This window comes from Haemaphysalis longicornis, unplaced genomic scaffold (genome assembly GCF_048455015.1).
Source record: "Haemaphysalis longicornis isolate Haplotype H1 unplaced genomic scaffold, Haemaphysalis longicornis Haplotype H1 scaffold_13, whole genome shotgun sequence".
Lineage (NCBI taxonomy): Eukaryota > Metazoa > Arthropoda > Arachnida > Ixodida > Ixodidae > Haemaphysalis > Haemaphysalis longicornis.
In genome coordinates this window covers 72,192,363-72,214,817 of record NW_027526233.1, presented here as the reverse complement: position 1 = coordinate 72,214,817, position 22,455 = coordinate 72,192,363, and the positions used below count along the sequence as shown (strand labels likewise).

At 47.3% G+C, this 22,455-nt stretch overlaps 1 protein-coding gene across 3 annotated transcripts in view; it reads left to right on the top strand.

Moving 5' to 3' along the window:
• LOC144164342 (uncharacterized) overlaps window positions 1–22,455 on the top strand; it is a 43,316-nt gene that overhangs the window by 9,375 nt on the left and 11,486 nt on the right. The window contains exon 1 of one of the 3 annotated variants that reach the window (XM_077694851.1): window positions 13,687–13,787. The exons of the other annotated variants lie outside the window; for them this stretch is intronic. The gene's annotated coding sequence lies outside the window, so the exon portion shown is untranslated. Of the gene's footprint in view, window positions 1–13,686; window positions 13,788–22,455 lie in introns of those variants that run through there. 3 annotated transcript variants of the gene reach the window in all.

Here is a 22,455-nt window from a genome sequence, read left to right as displayed (position 1 = left end):
CGCCTGTTTGTTACAAATGTGGTGTGGCAGGCCACATATCCCGCTACTGCCGTCGTTGACGCCAAGGAACAAGGTACGAGCCCCCACGCGTGTTCTACCGCTCTGAGGCTGGGGATTCCCGCTACGATGACCACTGGCCGACGAGCTCATTTTCCGGGGGACAACCGCCGACACGTCACAATTCACCGGCACGCCACGATTCACCGGCTTCGGACCGCAGCGTTACACCGCCTATCCTTCGCCAGCGACATTCACCTTCGCCTCGGCGTAGGTCACCGCCGCCGGGAAACTAGATGGCGCGACCAATGGAGGTGAGGTCGCTGGGCAAACCACGTCTACTATACCTCCGACCGGACTGTCTACGATGGAATTACCTTCGCCCGTTCTCATGCTCAAAAACAAAGTTGGAATTGTGGTTGACGGTGTTCGAACAACGGCTTTAGTTGATACAGGGGCTACAGTTTCTGTGATGAGTGCTGATTTTAAAAATAGGCTTGGTCTTAAGGTGATGTTTAGTTGGGACAAGGTGGCTACATTTCGCGGTGTAGGTGGTGAGTCACTGCGACCGCTTGGCGTATGCTCGGTGAATCTTTGCTTTGGAGGTCAGTACTTCACGGCGGAGTTCACAGTGCTCCCACGCTCAACCCACGACGTGATACTTGGTATTGATTTCTTGAAGCAGTGTGGTGCCAAAGTCAGCGGCACAAGCTTCCCACAACCATTCCGGCAGGAAAACTTCAGCCGCTGCATCCGCCAACTTCTCCCTTCGAAAAGATTGGCATCGATTTGCTAGTATTATTAAAATTATTAAAAACAGACCAAAATGAAAAGTTTTGTTATTTTTCACCGGTACCTAAATTTTGTCTTAAAGGAGCCATGAAGACAAAATACAAGTTGGGTTTATTAGAAAGACTGCTTAGTCCCGATAACAATGATACCAATATCATCGCAGTCTTCCAACAAATAACGGAGATATTAAAGAAAACGTGTGAAGCAGTCGCGACCCCCCAGCCAATTTCCTGCAACTTTTCTATGACATCACAGAACCTTGTTTGTGTGATTGGCAGCCTCCTAACTGACCTGTCGCGACGACTCATGACTGGACGTCTGTAATGGGGCCTCTAGTTCCATTTGACCACATCACTTGAATGCTAACGTGCAGGTAACGCACTAAAAATTATGTTTTGTTGTTGGCCCTTATGACGTCATTCTCGCTCATAACACGTCACCGTGGCGCAAAATTTGAAAGCTTTTAATTACTTCCTGCTGTTTTTTTGTTAAAAAAACATCTTTTGTGGCTCTAATGGAGCTGAGTGAGATACTGAATCGTAGTTCTTTCAAATTAAAGAAAGTTGTATTTTCTCTTCATGGCTCCTGTATTGAAAATTCTGTAGCAAATAAAAAAAGGCTATGTGCATATTTTCAGTTCTGGTACAGTAGATGCGCAAATTACAAAGAGGACAGGAAAAAAGAATCAGCTGGTTATCCTGGAAGAGATAGGAAATGATGGTACCTATCTAATAAAGACAATGTTTTGAGATAATTGAGCTGAAAGTAAGAAAAGAGGTGAAAAACAATACTTCTTTGCCACAAACACCACTCCAGTCGTTTATTTATAAATGACCAGCTTTGCAATGACCGTCAGTCATTTTGTCGCTTTTCAGCCAGTCCTCTGACCAGCTTTGACTATTTTGTGAGCAGTCATGCAGCTCTGTTCGCAAAGCATCTTCGCTTGTGGTCAACCTTTTAGCCACTTTATGGTGGTGTTCTGCCAAGGGTTTGATCCGAATAATTTCAAAGTGGTGGCTCGTGCGTTGCTATCATCATTGAATGAAAGAACAGCATCCAATGTTGAAAGGAGCACTGACACGAAAATTTTATATTACACTTTTATTGCTTTTATCGATGCTTAATGGCCTGGCGAACCTGAAACAGCACTTCAAATACTTCAGCGCGCGATAGTTAATTACATTGAACGGCCTGAAAATCGTTTGTTTCAAATTCCCGCGCTTTCATCCCCAACGGCGCATATGAGAGACTCCCTGCCTGACCTCACCGCTTTGTGCGGATGTCACCAACGCCCGCTTGAGAGGGTGTTGCGCCCGCTCGCCGCTCGTGGGGCCGCGCGCATGAAGTGACGTCACGAGTTTTTGACGAGCGCTGCCGCGTCACTTCTTTTTCCTCTCCTGGAGTGATATCACGCTGTGTCCATTTGCTGAGTGTCGCTCCGCACGCTGCTTCGTCGGTGCAATAAATGAGATCCAATTGAACTATGTTCTTTGCGTCGCAGGCCGCTCATATTTCAGCCAGGGTATTCTGTTGGGTGAAGGAAGCGAACTGTGCAATAATATTAACGCCGAAAATTGGTCTCAGTGCTCATTGAAATCTTGAGCGAGTGAAGGCCAAAAAAGATGCTTTTTGGTGCGTGGATCCGAAGGCCTAACGTGGAAAAAAAGCGTGCAACAGCGTCTTTCGATCGCCCTGGCTGAAAAAATCACTATGCAGTAGTTGCTCAGCAGTTTCTTAACACAGCAAGTTCCAGAAAAGTGTTTTTATCTGGAACTGGAAGTTTCTTGACGGAAAAACAAATGACAGTAAACATGGAGCACATTCTAAAGGGGACGTGGTCACTTAGTACTTGCTTACGGGAAAACTGTTTTTAAGCCAGAAATACGAGTTTTTAAGAAAAGTGTGAATGTTTGGAAAAGGTGCATAAAGAAATAAACTTCAGAATTGTGAAGAAAAAAGTCTTTTTTTTTTTTTTAATTTTGCCTTACCCTGTGCCTTTGGGGGACTCAACTGATGACATTCCTATGTAATTTGCTACTTCTATGACCCATGGGCTTAAAAACCATCGTGTGCCAGTAGGAAAAGTTTTTCAGATCCTTGAAAATGCTCAAAACGGCCTAGTTCACTTATTTCGGATATATGTCACTTCTGTACTGAAGTATACAAACAAAACTCTCGCTTGCTAGACAGCTAGTGCCATCTAGTGAAAGCTGGATAAACCAAAATGTGTTTCTTGTTTATTTTTTTTTCCAGTAACGAAACGATATATTTCTGACTGAAAGAAGCAAACTAGGCCGTTGGGAACATTTTTATGAACAGTTGCACCTCGTTATAATGAACACTGATATAGAGAATTATCGGGTATAGCAAACTGAATACAAACTTTGGTTGGTGCCGCTTCATTCCGATGACACTTGTTCTTTTATAATGAAAGTTAAAGCGCCGGGCATAATAACGAAGACATATTTGACCAGTAGGCTGAGAAGGTACTTGGGGGAAAAAACTCCCAACGTCCGAAACTGCTGAAGTTGAAAAAAGCTCCTTTGTTTGTGGACACTGTGGAAAAACTTCATCCTGCACAGTGCTGTGAATAGCCACCAGACACATCCTTCATCAAACAAATAAGGACACAGGCCTGTTTTGTCAAGTGAAGTTTGTTCTGTCGTAATTTCCCGTTTCACGTTCTGGTTCATTGAGCTTGAAATGCCGCAAGGAGAAAGATAAGGGTTACCTTGTTTATAGCGGGTTCGACAATTAAAATAATGTGTTTCTGTATCAAGGATTTTTCCAGGAGCCAGATTACCGATTGGTTTGAACCGATTTTTAGATCTACTGTTGCGACGAATGTCCGATGTAATGAACTGAATTACTGTCCCGACACTATTTCATTCTAACGAGGTTCAACTGTACCTATAAAAAAAATTTTATGTGTACATGATGCTTTCGTATTTAAAGCACAATGCTTTAAGCCTAGGACTGGGATAATTGGAGATCCATGGGAGAGGCCTTTGCCCTGTAGATAGGCTGACAGTGATGATAACGACGATGCTTTTTAAGCCCGTGGGTTGTGAATTAGTGAGTCCTGCTGGAATGTGATCAGGGGCGGTATTCTCGAGTTTTGTCCCTTTTGCGCCCCTTTCAAAAGTGTCCCTTTTGGCGAGCCCTGATTGGCTAAAAGCAAACAACTGGAAGTGACGTAACGCAAGCGCGGCAAACCTACTGTTAACGCCCACTGCTTAACCGGAAGTACGTAACCATGAAAGGGACGCAAAAGGGACAGTTACGAGAGTGTCGCCCCAGGTGACTGCTTCTTAAATGCGCAGTCGGTGTTCTCGTAGCACCTTGTGTTGGGAGCCCCGCAGCAAGCAGTGTTGCCGCTTGTGTCCCCCCCTCCCGCCCGTGTGCGCAGGCTTACGTGTGCTTCCCCCACCCTCCCCGCTTTGAGAGGAGGGCCTCCCCGATTGATGAGTGTGGCTGGTGGCGGTGTTGGTGGCAGCCGGGTGGAGCTGAGGTGCGTGCTGCACTGGTTCTCCCTGTGGGACGCCCAGCAGAAGGAGGCCTTCTCGCACACCCTGCTGGCCCACCTCGCGCCACCCGACCCCGCCGCAGAGGACGACTTTGACGGTGAGGTCGGGTGGAAGGAACACTTCCTTTATTGAAGGGGCCGACATTTCCCCAGAGCAAGATGGGGTACATATGACATTGTAACATAATATAATACCACAAGGAATAAAGAGGAGTAGAGGGGATAAATATGCATGAAACATCTCGTGGTACACTTTTTTATACAATTTTAACAAATAAATAAGATCGAAACGACATAACCCGTAATCGAGTAAGAACGTGACACGCCTAGCACCTGCAAAAGCTTTTGCTGTAAAAACATCTAGGGGTAAACAATTCCACTCCGGCACAGTCCTGGGAAAAAAAGCTGTTTGTGTACTGCACGTTCTCTATACTCGGTTACAACTCAAGAACGGCACCACCTCATGTATTGTATCACTCCGCCAAAGCGGCGGACCCGTGACGTCAGTGCGCGCGCGTTTTGAAAGGGGTTTGCTATGAATGCGCGATATCGTCTGCCTTGTCTCACGCAGTTTGTTTGTCGTCACTGGAGTCGTTTGTAAGGATATTAAGTCCAAAAAATCACGGGAACGGCTCACGCCGTGTTCAAAATATTCCCAGTAACGCCCTACTTGCGCAGCGCGGAGAGACATCCGGCTACGGTGACAGGGCACAGCGGCAACTTCCGGTGCCGTTCTTAAGTTGTCACCGAGTATAGCTCGTGTGAAGGCCAGCGTTTCATATAGTGGGGCAGCCACAAGGAATGTCTGAATAAATCAGCTGGACTTGGCGCTAGACTTTCTGAAGTCTGGAAGGTGGCGCCATCTGGTGTTTAAACGTGGCATTACTGCTCATATTGCCGCGAAGCATGCCTTCTGTTTTGTTTACCTATCATCATCATCATCTTCACCAACAGCCAATGTCCTTAAACAGTGGTGCACAGGGTGGAACACAAGATTTAAAGCAAACGCAAAATTTCAATATGTAGCCTGAAACGAAAAATGAATAGAGAAAGAAAGAAAAATGTGATCAGTACACTTGAGTCAAAGCAAGCTTAAACAAACGCAAATTGTTGTTAAAAATATCAAGGTGACTTGCCTTTTCATTGTACAGTCTAAACAATGTTTGCATAGGAGAACGAGTAGAACTTATTCGAAATAAAAGAAATTCGTGGAAACACTTACAGGGAACTCACATCTCAATTGATGACGTAAAGTCTTCACAGTCAATGAACTCTGTGTTTTGTTGCCAGGATCTGGACGCACCAGCTGTCTTATCTGTTCTTGAAGCGAATTTCCTGTTCCCTTCTCCTTTTTTATACGCCACCCAGGCTATCTTAAGATAAGCTGATAAGGAAAGTGTTTTGCTCTGTGGGGACCAGAGTAGAATGTTCTTCCTCGATCGCCGCTATTTGGAATCTGTTTTTTCATTTCCAGAAATAATTACACGGAAAGATAAATGCCCGCCAGGACGCACTGCAGCATTCGATTCGCTGCCGCTAGTCTGTGCATGTCAGTTTAATGACTGCCTCTTTGCTGCTCGTGTGTTCTTTGAGTTCTTAGCAAAACACAAGCTTGTTCCAATGAACAACTTTTGTTCCTTGAAGGAACCTGCGTCGTCTTTGGCTTCATGATAATATGCAAACAACACCGTTTGCATTTTATGCGCGATTCAAAGGCTGTGTGTGAAAGAATAAGGAGGACTGAACTTTTTGTTTTAGCTTGGGACCAGTTGTTAAATACATCTTTTTGCCTCACGTACACTTAAAAGTGTGTACGTCTGTGTGGTTCACTGCCTTGGTTGCCAGCATCTGTTTTACCATTGTGCTTGCGGCTGGTGGGTCTAAAAATTCCGCTCTAGAACGTTCCAGGGCCTTACCAGGCAAGCAGTTTCGGTCCAAGGGGTCTCAGGTGACTCCCTTTCAGTGGGGTGGAGAGCATGTACTTCACAATAATCGGCTGTGTATCCCTTTGAAGCTGGAGGTTGCAGGGAAAGGGCGAAATCGCACCGTGTGCACGTTTCCAATCTCTCGGTCCTATTCACAGAGATGCACACGGTTTGGTCACTTCAAGTCGTTAGATGTGCACAATTCACATTGTAGGCATCGATGGGAGGCGGAAGGTCGGGTCAGACCGCATCACCAAGTTGCAGGGACCGTTTTTCAGGGAATGCTTGGTTATGGACTCTAATGTAGCGGGATTGTCGTGGGCGCGACCAAGATATTAAGATTCAGTTGTGATTGTCAGGGGTGGAACAGCTTGCGCCATTGAGCGCCAAACATGTTTACCTGCGCCATCCTGGGCAGAAGCGTCCTTGTTGATCCAAAATTGTTTATCAGCGCCATGTATACGCCGCACTGCTTGAATTGAGCCGCAAAATACGACCACCATTATATGATACCCTGTGTCTGAAACCTTGGCTGAAACGTTTTCAGTTTCATCAAGGCGTTTATGATTTCAGTTTCGTCGAGGCTATGAACGCCTATGGTAGTTGGCTTTGGCTTAGCCCTAAGGCCGCAGGAACTACGCCCCTTCTCTGCCTTTACTTCGAGTCTGTGTGTAGCGCTTGCTGTGTTTTGTTTGTCGGTTGCGGCCGCTGCGCCACAATCAATGGAAAATAACCAAAAGTAAAATGTTTTTGTGTCTCATCGCAAACGGATAGCATACTATTCGCATGAAGTGTTTTAGTTTATTTGTGGTGAACATAAACTTAGTCACTCATTTTTGGCGATCCTAGCCTTGCTGCCCACAACTTTCCGTAGCTGCGTGTATCGAACAAAAAGGGGGTCTTGGACACTTCGCCCTCGCTCGTTAATTTGATGCGCTTTTGTTGCGAGGTACTTACTCATTTTCGCCTGCGAACTTCGAGGTTGGCTTTCTTTGCTCAGTGGAGGATGGTCCAGTGTTAATCGTGCCTGCTGACACTCTGTAGTTACGTAGTCTGTGACGTAAGTTCGTCGACTCTCGCAATGCTGTGACGGGCGGAGACAAAGCTATGTTCAGCTTCGCACGTACTTAATAAACCTCTGTTCGATAGAAAAACGCGAGCAAACACATCGTTTTACAGAATGCCACCGTGGGTTCGCGCAAACGCTGCTGCTTACTGGACACGAAGAAAGGCCTGTTGTGTGATCTCTTTCGACTTGGCGCGTGCACTTTGCTCTATGAGCGATAATAACGTGGCGTACTCGCTGGGGCCAAAGATAGATAACTCTGCATTTTGTGAACCTCTAGATATAGTACAACTGTGTTCCTGTTTCAAACACACGAGACGCCGACCAGCCAAAAAATCGTTCGTGACGATGAATGACCACAAGATTGATTGGGACAATGCAAGAATCGTTGCAACAGAAAAAGTGACGGCATCACGGCTACATCTGGAATCACTAATCATTCAGACCACATCGAACACAGTCAATCGCTACGATGGAAATCTAAACCCCGATCTACGCACGCTCTTTGCAGCGATTACTCAAGCCCACCTAAACGACCCACTTCTGGTGATGCATTCATTGTGAACAAGGCTTCCGTGCTGGAAGCCGAAATGTCAAGAACGATTTTTTGACTGGTCGGCGTCTCGTGCGTTTGAAATGTATTCTCCCCGCCAGACGGGATTCGTCACTGTCTTGACTTCAACTGTGTTCCTGCTGGTTCAGAGTAGGCTCTAGTGCATGGCAGAACGCCTGATATAGTAGGTAGATAAAATGTAATTGGCAGGGGACTTGCACAGCGGCCTATAGGGAGAATCGAGGAGGCACCATAATGTTTGCAGGGGTGTTGTTCTACTCCAGATGGCATTTACGCCTGCTCCCAACCTGCTCCAAAAGGCCTTTCGGGCTGCTCCAAGCCTGCTACGAGAGTCACTTTTGCCTGCTCCCAAGCCCATGCACCCTGTTCCACCTTTGGATTGTGTTACGTTTCATACCGTCAAATGCTAGTTTCAGTACTAGTTTAGGGATTTCAGAACGGACAACCAGGCGAGTTGGTATTGGTTCGTGGCTATTCTAACAGTGCGCAGAGACGAACGACGTCCTGTTGTTCCTTTCTTTGTCATGTGTGCGTGCTGTTAGAATAGCCATGATAGAAAATTTCAGTTCCAAAGTTTACGGAATAAATTCCGGCAATATGTGTTTTACGGCGTAAATGTACAACAGGAGGTCAAAAGGTTGGGGTGGAACAATTTGTGCTGCTATGCAATCAATGGCAACCTTAGTGCAGAATAATTCGCGGGTTAAGAATAGTGATCCATAAACATGCAATGATCTGAGTAATGAACAACGGACAATTACAATACAACGGTGTCAACAAAGCAAAGAATAGCCGGGTGTAAAGTACAACCTCCATAGAGTGCACATAATGTGCTAAAAAGTGAAGGGAAATACATTATTATTTCCCCTGAAGAGAAAATGTGATTCAATTGTTACCAGTCGGATAAATGCTCCGACGGTAATATTCAGCAAAACTGCCAGGAAATATGGACCAGGCGTTTGTTAGTAGAATTTTGATTTTGCTTCTAACTGTCATTGCACGCGTTGTTCGAGGTCGTATCATAGTCTTAAATGCCATTAGGGCATTTCGCAAACCATTTACAACTGCTTCGGGTCCATCTCTGGCCTGTGGAGTTCATAGACCGTTCTAGTACTACGGAGCTACCTAATCGTGAATCGGATTGTTTGACACCCTTGTTGCACGCATTCCTTCCTAAAAAAAAAAAAAAAAAGAAATAAGCCTGCCGCTTGGGGCGTTTCCTTATCCACACCTGATAGCGTGTGATAACAGCTCTCTTGATCCGCTAGTCCAATAGTAGCACCGAGTGGTCTGATATCAGTTTGGACAAGGACAGCACTTCAGGTTGCTTGTAAACACGGCGGGCCGTGTGCCGGCAAGGCTTGTTTCTGTGCAGGGATCTGTCCAGACGTGTAGCTTCCGAACTGCTCGTAGAAAGCTTGTAAAACTCAGTTGTAGCACGTCGCTCCTTTCTTTTTTTTTTTTTTTTTTTGCAAGCACTTCATTTAGGGGTCAGAAAATTAGATTGGGTTGCGAGTGTAAATTCCTGACGGCTGACTCGTGAACTGACAGCAAACGTGAGCAGGCATTCACTGCCAAATTTCACTTTCAATTCGGAGAGCATTTCTCGGCGTTGCGTGCTTGTCCAGGAATCATGTGCTGGTTGGTGAGAAGTTGTTTACGTCGCGTGGGAAAGATTTGCCGCCTCCAGTAGCTGAAAAACGTCTTTCTGCAAGAGGACCATCAAAAATCGCGCCGCCGTAAATAAGGATATGCTTTTCCACCGGTTCGGGAACCGTGAGTGGTAACAGTTTTTAGCGCGATGAAGGGGGGAGACCTGTTCTGGTCTGTGAAACCTTCCGAGTGAAGGGGGGGGGGGGGGGGGGGGGGGGGGGCAGAAATTTTGGTTCTGCCAATGAGTGTCTTGAATTTTCTTAAATAACATTTTAAATTGTTTGGTTTCTGTTGATTTCCTGAACGTTTTCGCACTTGAGCCGTTTCTTAGTTGTCAGCATGAAATAGCATTATTTTGACTTTTGACCGTTATGAGGCCTAAGTGCAAGCGCACGAAACTATTTGCATTTCCGTTGCTTTTATTGGTATCCGCCACTCCCGCAAATTAGGTCATCACGCATCACAAGTTGAGTGTGGGAAAGTACCGGGTGAGTTGCCGCGCTTGGTTCCGTTTCTCTTGTCATACTTATTTGATTGATGTTTCCATTGAAAGTTGCAAGCGTGTCATTCCAATAACGCAATCTCTCGAATGGAGCCATGTTGTAGGCTATCTTTGAGGTCCCTTTAACGTTGGAAACATTAATGAGTGCGTACAAAAGACTTACTGTGTCCATCTGCTCATGTTTATCTTTCCAGTGTGCAGGAAGGATTATGATTGTATTCTCACCTCAACGCCACAAAGTGTTCTGTTCTCTGTATGGCAAAGCCTCGCTGGCTAACGTCATAGACACAGGCTTTGTTCTTGCTTTGGGCGCTGAAACTTACTAGAATTGGTCAGTCCTCTCTTGCCAAGTTTCCGTGTAATGGATTCAGCGTTGTGTAGTAAAATAGCTCAGGGGATGCGGTGTTCTGCTTTTAATGAGTAGCCATTCTGCTTCTCCTGATACCGGCGTTCCGTTCCTCAATGAGTACAAGCACGTACGAAACCATACCAGCCACTGGATGATGGACTGCAAAGCACTCTGTGAAGACATTGGAGCCGAGGTGGTGGTATCGCTGCCATTGTCGTCACTTTTTTCTTTCTCGAATTGGCGGAAATTTGGGTGCGGAAGCGTTGCCAGCTGTTCTTGCCTCCTTCCTTCTTGCGATTCCGATGATGATAGTGCTTGCTTTCTAAGGCCACACTCAATGCCCCTCACGGATTTCTGCATGCTGGACTGTTGGCGGCACTTGTGGCGAGTTTTCGTGTCATTCTTTTTAAAGCATTTGATTTCCTATCAAACTTTGAGACAAATTTTCGTGGTGGACACCTTCTTGAGTGATGAGAACACTATTGTATCCAATATGTGGCCTGTAATTGTATCGTGTCAGTATATACGCCTCGAGCTTCGCGATGGCTGCGGTGCCTGCCGCTGCTTCTCTTCGACTTCTATGGGATGAGCGCTGGGTGGCTGATAGGAGCTCCTGCAATGTTTGGTTTCACTTTTGCTTCTTTTTGCCTTTCGGTTAGGGCACTTCAATGAACAGCTGCATCTTGGTAGAGTGCTTGAATGCCAACAAAAGCTATCCGGGGGCACGGGTTCAATTCCTGGCCGCGGCGGCCGTTTTTCTGATGGAGGCGAAAAGCAAAAACGACCCTGTGTACGAGATTTCGGCGCACGTTAAAGATCCCCAGGTGGTCAAAATTCGTCTGGAGCCCTGCACTATGGCACGCCTCATTGCTTGCGCTACGTCGGCGTGTTAAACCCCACAATCAATCATCAATCAATCAATATCGCCAGTGTCACCTCCGAACATGTCAGGCACAATTGAATTCTATTGTCGCAACTGACACAGTGAGACCTTGGTTTCGTCTTGCAGCGCGTACAACGAATGCGGCTTCGTTTTTAATATACACATGTTGCACAAACATCTGCCTCAGGGATGTGATTATATTATTCCAATACCTGACAACCACTTGTGCCTTTTAAGGGAATATAAGCCACGCGAAAATGTTGAGCACAGTGCAAGGCTCTGAGTCGTTAAATATGGGCTCATTCACGCCTTCAAGAAGCAAGGAAAGTTAATGAAAACACGGAATAATAAATGGTCTGGAAGTTGGGGCGAAACAGAATACCTCGTTCGGGAATGGAAAAAAAAAACAGCGTAGCTTCGGAAATGCTAAAATCGTTCATCTAAACTTAGGCCAGGTAGAAATGAACAGAGCCAACTAGATGGGAAATGCACTGCTATTGCACCAAGCATTGGGGAGGGGGGAATGAACGTTTTCGTAATCACGCACACAAGCTGCGCGTTGGACTTCAATAAGCAGTTGATCACCCGGCAGACGCATCTTTTGAAGGGCAGGGTGGGCAGTTTACAAACAATAAACGGTGGGGTTGGATGAGTGTGGTATCTGATAAGGCCATCTGATATTAGTTTGTGCTAGTCTCTGCTGGCTCCCTGCGTCGTGTGACGATGTTTCGAAGAAGTGTTTAGTCGCGGACGCGGCTTACTCTGTAAGCCCGTCGCCGCACTGTTCGCGGCAGATATATGTAGCAGACGATGAATGTTCGCGAGCGCTCAACTCAGGGCAAGATGACCCCCAGCATTAAATTCTTTGTCAGGTGCATTAAATTCTTTTGTCATTAAATTCTTTCTGCGTTAAATTCATTATTAATGCACTATTATTATTATTATTATTAATGTGCATTAAATTATTTTTCCTGTGCATTAAAGAATTTAATGCATTAAGGGGACACGCGGGTCGAAAAATCGCTGTTTTTTTTGTTTTCACTTACATTATCATCTTTGACTATCCTTCTTTCATGGGTATAAAAATTAAAACGAAATACGAACGAGAACTTAGTGAAAATCATGTCTGAATGACTCGCGGTGAGCCTAGAAATCACGCAATCGGAATGTATTTCGGGGTAAAGTCTGTTGTCCCAGCAATCTCCTCCCGTAAGAATTATGAAAATCCGTTCACTATCACCGAAACTACGCGCGATGAGAAATCACACATAATTGTCCCCTCTCAACTCGACTGCAGACTGTTCGGTGGCCTTTGATATATGACTGGCCGGGGAGTTTTCTCATTTTCTCTGCAACGTGGAGGGGTCTATTTCCGGTATGATGCCACAAAAAAGCAGGCATGGCATCCTGCTCACAGGCACGCGCTCAGGCTGGTAGGGCAGGCGCTCAAAAAACAAAAGAAATGTCAAAACTGTGCCTAAAGGTTCAGGCATAGAAGAGGTTCATACACAGAGCCGACGACGGCGGATCGTCACAGGAAATGATAGAAATTAGCCACAAAGTTGACCAGTGACAGCCGATCGGACAGCCATGGCCCAAATGACGTCGTTCAGGCCATGCCAGGGGTGCATAATAGGGGAAATTGAAGAGAGCGCGGTTGGTTTTTCCGCGTCTTTCACAGCGATTTGAGCGCTCACCGCTTCACGTTCACGTGTAAATATTTGCCTCAGGTATTCCTGGCAGTGTAATCTAAACGTCGCGCAGGTTTACTTGCACTGCTCAAAGAGTGTTACAGGGTCCCTTTAATAACCCACCCTTATGAAATAAAGCTGGATTCCTTCTAAATTAGGAAGCACTGAATAAGGCAGTGTTTGGTGATGTTTCCGCGATCTTTCCCTTCATGACTCACGGCAGCAGCCGCAAGCAGTTGAGTGCTGCTTTCGGTCGTCTTGGTGTGGAAAGCGCTCTCAAGCAGAGATGAAGACAGAAGGAAGAGACAACGCGGTGCTAACTCGCAGCTGTTCGTCATCTGTTCCTTCTGCCTTCATCCCGGTTTGGAAGTGCTTTCCACACTAAGATGCCCAGTTACCAACTAGCCCAGTCGACCCCTGCTTTCCCAAACCACAGACCGGTTTCTGGTGCAGAAAGGGGCCTGTGGGGAGTTTCTGAGCTGTTGTGATTATTGGGTGACCACCCCGTGGTGCTGGGCGCAGGCGAGCTGTGCGGCCAGCTGGGCGGCCTGTCGCTGTCGTGCCACCCGCCCGTGCTGCGGTGCCAGCTGTCGCTGTGCGAGGCCTACTTCAGCTCGTGGGGGCCCCGCGGCGTGTGGGAGCTGGTGGACCTGCTCGCCCACCGGGACGGGGACTTTGTGGGCCGCCTGCTGGCCTCGCTGGCGCAGCGCTCGGCCGCCGAGGACCCTTTCCTGGCACAGCCGCCACTCTACCCCGACCCTGCCGCTGCCACTGCCGCCACTCCACTAGAGGAGGAGGCGCTGGAGCAGTGAGGGAACGACGAAACAGGGTGGGTGTGTCTCCTCGCCCGCTTCTCGCTCCGGTGCGTGGAATGACGCTCGGGCAATCCTCCCCAGGCAGCGAGAGACCTAGGAAATTCAAGCCGTTCCACTCAGCGTGAAAGCTGTCGGAAGTGCAGAGCAGTGATTCGCTGTAACGGGTGGTGGTGCCGTTATTTGCTCACTCTTACCACCAGGGGTGGAACAGCTGCGCCATTAGCACCATTGAGCGCCAAACTTGTTTATCTGTGCCGAACCGCCCCTGTTGCGCCAAACTCGTTTATCGGCACCATCCTACGCCGCAACACGTGAATTGAGCCACGAGGTAAGACCGATATGATGCCCAGCGTTCGAAAACTTGGCCGAAACATCGTGTTTTTGGTTTCATCAAGGCTTTGAGCGGCTATGGAACTTGGCTTTGGCTTAGCCGTAAGGCCGCAGGCAGTACGCGCCATCTGTTTGAATTTTTGTGTGTTGCATTTGCACGGTTGTTTATTCTGGTGTGAACCGCTGCGCCACAATCAATAGAAAAAGTATCAGTTGGTTTTATTTCCTTAGTACCCATACTGACTTCGCTCACTCTTCTCCCTCCTTCAAGTGGCCTTAGATTTTCCTGCTGGCGTACCAGTCAGCGAAGCGTCGCATGTGCGCTTGTGCAATGCTTGTGTGGAGCGACCTGGACTTGGAGCTTGATGCAGTGTACAGACTAGCAAACTAAAGAAAGACACATTCTTCCATTCACAGAAGTGTCGTGGCTTAGTTTCAACTGAGCGACCGAATTGCGACGACCCGTCGGCGGCCGGCGGACTAAACGCTGGGCCGACTGACTCTGCCGGAAGGTCAACGAGCGTGCAGTAGCGCAGCCAATTGCCAGCTCATCTCCTCCAGACGTCACACGGAAACGCCACAAAAAATGGGCGAGGGTGCAGGAGGAGGAGAGCATTTTCAGATTGATTTTTCTGGTAAATAAATTAGCCTAAATGCACTCAGAGTGGTCGAAGCATGCCCTATGGACTCCGGACTACAATTTGCGCTAGTAATCCCACAATGTTTACTAATCACTTCGGTGTCCCTTTAATGCAGAATGTGCGCTTCAGAATACCAATTTTACTTTTCTTTGCCTGGATGCAGTAACCGGCAAAGCTTGGTCAGCATCAAGCATGCAAGCACTCTTGCAACTCACTCGCAGCAACATCACCTGCGCTAGAGACAGGGCCACCTATTACACGAGGGGCTTACAAGCACACACGCACAAAGCTCTTAGTGCCTGAACATGATCTCAAGTAAAACTTTCCCACCTTTCTATGCTGAGTCGCATGGAAACAACAATTCCGTTGTCCTCCTCGCTCTTGGTCTGGCATCGCATCAGCCACCGCCGTGCCTCAAACTCAAAACGGTGCAGTCGTGGGTTTGTCATGCGCATTTGCGTACTCACGACTGCTGCGTTGTCGTAGGCAGAGCCTGCCACCAGCGTGTCTGCACGTTATCGTTGAACCACGTAGGGGCACCGCATGATGTCCCCCCGTCCCGCTCTAGGCCTATCGTCTGCTCCCCGCGATAGTGGACACTGAATTGGAATTGCGGGTTTCCAGGATTCGCCTACCATGTTCCGCTTTTGGGCCGATGCCAGCTGGTAACACAGTCGCTTCCGCTGAAGCACGGCCTCAGTTGTTGGCTCATGCATCAAGCTGGCGCTGAACGGGTGCGTTTGGGAGTGAAGTTGCACCGATTGCACCAGTGGCACAGATGAAGGGAAGAGTTTCGTGCTAATTTGGGGACTGGAGGGACAAGTGCCACTCTCGAATGGTGTGCTGATGTAGGGATGCCATTGCAGTTGACAGTGACCTGGCTTGCAAGATGACTTCTTGTGGAAAGTCGACAAAACGGAGAAATAGTTTTTGTCTTGGTCATCTTGCACAAAGTTTTTGAAATGTGCGTGCTGGGGATGTCCTGTATGAGCTGTCCGGTCATATTGTTACGTGGTGGCAGGACACATGGCATGAATCATGAGAGGGACTGAGTGTTGTGTTTACAAGATGTCGGCCTTGAGAGACTTAAAGCCACGCTACACACCACACACCTCTTTCTTAGAGGAGGGTTGCCAACGACTATGAGCCACTGCCCACTTCATTATCCAACATCGATACAGTCATCCCAGATATATCCAACCCCAAGGTGATCGCTAAATGGTTCGATATAGTATCAGTCATTCGAAATATAAAATGTGCCTGTCTCAAGGTTATTTGAGAACTCCGCACAACCTTGAGAGCTTTCCAAGATTGTGACAAGTGGTGAATTCGAAGCAAGAAAAATTTGAACCACAGCGCAATGACCACCGCACTTTATTTAGCATGAAAAAGTCTGCGAGATTCGCTTGCCTCTTCTTCTGCATCATATAAAGTTACCAGACTTTCTCCAAGTTTACAAATGCCGTCCAAATGAGAAAACCCGGCGTTGTCCACCGTGCCACAACAGTGAAAAACAGTGACAAATCTAAACACTGATGCAAGCTCGGCTGCAGTAGGTGATTGGGAAACTTGTCAGGGCTGCTAGTAGGGTCGCTTATTGGGCATTGGTGATGTCCGCCACAACATGCACATCGTCGTCAGCACTCGTGCAATCGTGTGCCTTTGTGTCATTCAGAATGTTGCATGGGGATGCAGACAGCTCCCTAAATTCTCTCGAGGCACTCAGTGCCGTCATCTTCTGTACCCACTTCGTACACGACACGCTCTGGAACGGCCGGGCCGAACCGTGTGGCCTTCGCCTTTACGCCAGGTTTGGTGCTCGGTATCGCGCTCCAAAAATTTTGTGAGAAATTTCGAATACCTCTGCAGCCGACATCTTTTCGCTGGCCTGTACCTGTTGAAGAATGTCCGCTTTCGTTGCTAAATCCAAATTCTTCCTTTTTTTTGGGACGACTCCAAAACGTGTGCAGCAGACGAAACAAACGTGCACCACGCCGCATCGGTCCCCCTGTGCGAGCCGCCACTGGTAACCACTTAAAGCTCGGAAAGAAAAGAATGCCAGAAACGGAGCGCTTCCGGTCAGTTTCCCCTCCTCCTCCTTTATTGCTTTCAGCACCCAATCACTCCCACCATTCTCGCTGCCTTGCGGCTGCCCCCCATGTTAACGTGTGAATAGGTGTTGAGCGCCATCAAAGTCATCATCATCGCATCAGCATCGACGTGAGAAATCATCATCATCGCCTCCACCCCGTCAGGAGAAGCGCTTTTGTAGGGGCATTTGCGGCAGGTCGTTTGACATATCGAATGCGCCCGTGATCAAGAGTTGGATACACACGCGCAAAAGCGCTATACTGCTGCATGGGATTTCCAAGGGGATGTGAAGACTGTTTGACATAGACAATAATTCGATATATCTTGGTTCAATACAGTCGAACCCCGCTACAACGAACGCCGCTTCAACGAAATTTCCGCTTCAACGAAATATTTCCAATTCCCCGTCAGCCAGCCATAGAAGTCCATGCAACAAAGTCCTCGCCACAACGAACCATTTGTCAGGCTTGCTTTCGCTTCAACGAAATTTTCAATGATTTGGGCTGGGTTTGAACAATTATTTTACAATAAAATAAGCATAGCGCCAGCTTTATGTAACTTTTTATACATTCAGGACGCTTAGTTTCACCGAAAACATGCCCGGTGCGGCCACACCGCCACAAAAAAAAAAAAAAAAAAAAAAAAAAACTCATAGGCGGACGCCATTGTTTGATGGTGATAACGATGTGGCTGGCCGTCTTTACATGAGGCGCAGGCCCGGTTCACCAAGCCGGAGCTACAGCCAATCCGTATCCAGTTGAAATCGCACAAATGTGCTCCGCTGCTGGCGCGGCGCCGTCATGTATGCGTTGTGAGCAGCTGTCCTTGCCGTTTCCCGTCTACCATTATTTATTTATTTATTTATTTACACAGTACCCACAGCGCCTGAGGCATTACAGTGGGGGGGGGGGGTAGTACAACTTAGATCAGAAAATTATAGGTAAGGCAACATCAAAGTCAAGAAGAATACCACGCAAATCGCGCTCACGTAGATGCACATGTAATTGTACAACGCTACTACCACATATATAAAGAAGGCATCATTAGAGAGTTTTAGCTGACCGTTTCTGACGGTCCGCTCCGCTCCGATAGCAAGCGGGAGCGCCATTGCGCATGCGTGGCACGCTAGCGCGCTACCGGCGATACCGGAGCGGGGTCCCGCTCCGCTAACCGGGGCCTCTTAGCGGACCGTCCCGGCAGCTTACGCTACCGTGCGAAATAACATGGCTGCCCCCGCGATGCGAGCGCGCTACGGCGAACTTCATTTCTTCCGTGGAAACACGACCGACGAAGCCGCGAAAGCGCTTCCGAATAGGCAATGGTGCCACACACCTCAAAGATCTTTAGAACAGAAGCGAAAAACATCAACCGAAGCGCGGGGCTGCTTCTATGCAGCGCCGAGGAAGACAGCCTTGGCTTGGCTATTCCAAAGTTTATCGGCTTGTTTATTGATATTTAGAAACATTATACCATGTCAGCAACTACATTATACAAAAAGAGGTTAAATAAGGCCAATAAAAACTATTTTGCTTTTTTTGGGCGACCAAATACAAATTCTTATGCTTCCTTTAGGATGAAGTTTCGGTTTACATGCGCGCGCGAAACGACCAGTCACGCGAATCATTCCCCATCGAGGGAGATACGGTTATCGCTTAGCTAAAAGCCTTTCGACTGCTGGCGCTCCGGTTGTGCTGAGCGGCACGTCGGGAGCATAGCGGAACGTCAAAAACGGTTAGCTAAAACTCTCTATTGTTATATACACTGACAAGATGGCAAGCTAGGCAGTAATTTTACAACGCTACTACAACATAGTAAAGAAGGCATCATTGTTACGTACACTGATAACATGGCGAGGTAGGCGGTTCCAATCACTAACGGTCTGAGGAAAGAAAGATCTCTTAAACACATCAGTTTTACAAGAGAATTCACGGACCTTAAACTCATGATCTACGCGCTTAGATTTGTAATGCGGTTCCAGCATGTACATAGCCAAGAGCAAAAATCATGTTTGCGTGTTTGGTCTTGAAGCCAAGTCATCCTATCTTAGTCATGAGCGCGCAGTTGTGTTAAATGCAAGCGCGCGCGTCTAACCTGCCAAGGTCAGTAGCTGCCGCGCCGTGTCAGATGATTAGATAACGGCACTGCTCCTGCTACAAGTGAGAGGGGGCTGCAAGTAATCAGCTCGGTGGACACGCCTTGTTGTACAGCAATACGTTTTGCGCCTGCATTTCTTCACCCCACTCCGCAACGCGTTCTTCGCTTGCAGTGAAAGAACAGATAACCGTTGGTATGTTTGTTATCCGAATAAACATGACGTTATTGCGCGTCACTCCTTTTTCTAAACATTGTATTATGCTGCCAATGATGCGGAAGCATACGGGGCTATTTTTCTGGCCTTTCCGTGGTGTGTTGCGGCAGATTTCGCCTCAACGAATTTTCGCTTCAACGAAATTTTTCGCACGTCCCGTCAATTTCGTTGTAGCGGGATTCGACTGTATATCCAAGTTTGACTGTAAAACTTCAAGCAATCTTTTCTTTAAACGCGCCATGGAAACAAAGTGCTACAGTCCACGTTCGTTACAGCGGATCCGGCAAGAATTGACGTCGGTTACGACAGACCATTTCTGTCGGTTTGCTTGGTCCCCATGCACTTTAAGTGGAATCCACTCCGCTCATAACTGACCCAGCTGTAGAAGACCATCGGCTGGAACAGACTAAATTTCAGGTGGGAATTGTTTTGCCTGAATGTTTATGGGGCCGGCACCTGATATGCTTTGTCCTTGTTTATTTTGGGGACAAAAGTGCAATGTCTGGCAGAATTGTTGGCGTAGAATTGGTCATTTGCACAGCCAAGCCAGTGCCAGTGCCAGTAGCCTTTTTTTTTTTTCCCCTACTTTTTTGCGACCAGTGGCAGGGTAGCTGGTTTCACTGCCTGATAAACTAAGCATAATCAGTGCTGTCAAATATGGCTAAAAATAGGCTGTCATTGCCAGAAATATGGGCCTGTCTAAGCAGACAGTACGCTTGGCCGTCAAGAACAAGGACGCTGCCGAAAAAAAAGCACGACTCTTGTGAAATTGAAGAACAGCGTTTTCGAATACACCATGTGGCGGACCCGGAGGTGGAGTCTGCCCTCGTCACAGTTATTTTTTAACTCGGGTTGAGTGAATTCCATCATTTATCATTCCCAAGCATGCATTATTCCCGTTTTGTTCGATGAAAAAGATAGCAAATGCCTTAAGTAGGGGGGTTGGTTCCCATCCAATCTGCCAGTGGCTGTGTGGAGTCCAACTTATCTAACTTTCGATTTCACAGCTATCTTTCACCAGATTATTTTGTGTCAGCCATTTTGCTGACCAGACTAAGATTGTTAAACATTTAGAAGCTGCCTTGGGGGACCATCAGGCAGCGATCCGATTTGTTTGACGAACGGTTTCGGGTAAGCCCGCTTACTGAAGGGTTTGAAAAGGGCCTGGCTAATTCTGCTGGCCATGAGTAGTTTTTATAGCTGGTTAGTAATTGCTCCTAGTTACATTGTCGCTTTACTTGCTCAGCTTAGCGTGCATCTCTACACACTCGACTGCATGTGCTAGGCCTTTTACAAGTGCCGGTGGTAATCTTTGAGAAAACAGCGTTAGGTAATTCTTTCCCCCTGCGTGAATTCGGTGCAGAGATGCTGCAGGCATGTAGAAAGAACGAATTGTTTGTAGCGTGTATGTGCAATACTGGTGAAAGTTTCCACTTCAAGCTCATATACCCCCCCCCCCCCCCCCCCCCCCCCCCCGAGCCTAGTCGGATACTGCATAGTTTGGATACAGCGGATATTTTTTTCCTGATTAAGAGGGTCTGTTGTAACGGGCATAGACTGTAGTTTTATTAAAAAGACTGCTTTGTGCTGATAATAATGATGCTGGTTTTGCTGATGCTGATTGCACACGTCATAAAATAATGGAGATACGACGGGAAATGTGCGAAGCAGTGGCGCTGTCCAGTCACTTTCTGGCGATTTCTCTGAGACGTCGCAGCGAAATTACACCAGAAATGTTGCTTTTGCATGTATTGCATCAGTGTAGTGCAAAATTTCAGTTTTTCGGCAGTTGTTGCTTTCTCTCCGGTTTTAAAGAGAGCATCTTTGGTGGCGGGAATGGAGGTGAGCTGGGCGAGGCAGTTCTTGGGAACGTGCTCAGATCCTCTCAATACCACAAAAGCGATGGCGGGTCTCCTTTGTTATTTCCTTGGCGTAGAGCTTGGTTCGAGCCAGCTATTTGACATGCATGAACACACAGCTTCTTCTTTGTCCTCTTCTCCTTTTCCTCTTCTTTTTCATCTTCGTCTCTTTAGTGCTTGAGTCTAATCATGTGGCATATCAAATTTTTGCAGTGGTTGAGTGCGCACTAGCTCTGAATGTCCTAGAGCTCTCCCCGTACATAAGAAGGGGAACGTGCAATTATTCAGGGCAGTGTACACGCGAGTTTGTGACAGTGCTGCTTTGCTTGGGAACATCTTTTGCAGCCTATACTGTATTTGGTTTTTTTTTTCTGTTCCAGTAGACGGACCGTGAAACGCCTCAGTACTGTTTGAGTGGCAATGAATCAAGCAAATCTGCCTAAAGATATGCAATAAGAAAACTGAGATGTGCAGTTTCTCAAGCAGGCTTCAGTAACTAGCCTGTAGAACAGTGAGAGGCTTGTTTAACAGGGTCAGCGAAATTTTTTTGTGGTATAAAACAAACAGGAAGAAGCTATTCTGGGGCTTGTAGCCTTAATGGTGATGTGGCATTTTATACAGGACCAGCTTTCATCCCTGGGGTGACCTGAACTGCAGGTGTTTCAATATTAGTGTAATAAGGATGTACCAGGTGCGCGAGGTATTTGAGAACAGAACGTTGGCGTCAGGCACAGCAGAATATCTCCAGCAAAATCAGACATATTTTCACAAAACTTTGCGAAGTACTTCTGTTGTGGTTTAATTCCGTAGCTACTCAACGAATCTGCCATCGGCAGTAATAAGTGATTCGATTCGGCTTGGCAAACGGCTGCATGCACGGATCTGGTGCCCCTTAGAGATGTTGGCCATTGAGTTAGAAATGGCGGCCCTCAGCCAGTATTTTGTATTATGCGGTCCTTTGTTGGCCTCTCTCTTTCAACGACACCCCAGACATAGTAGTAAGGAGGATTTAAATCTGGAGAGCTAGGAGGCCACAAGTTGGGAGTGACGGGGTCATAGACCTTGTCAACCGGGCACTATTGGGTGACGCAGGCGGTGTGGGCAGGAGCCGAACGTTGCTGAAAGACATATCATCTTTCTTTCGAAACACTCTCTATCCATAGCTTTACAACAGTAGCAAGCACATCCACATTACTGGCAGCATTACAGCGGAGTCCTGCAAAAAAGTGTGCCAGCATGCCGTCACCCTCATTGCGGACAGTGGATAACACCACCGCTGGAGAAATTAAGGGGTTGTCTGACGATGTCTGACCACTGACTGTGCTTGTTCCTTTTCGCTACACATGCCACGTCACCGCCACAACGCACCACCTCCGTCCGCACTTTGTAAACGAAAGACTTTGCTCCTTTCAGAAAGGTAACAATTTCCAAGTCGCTGTGGTGCGCGGCCCAG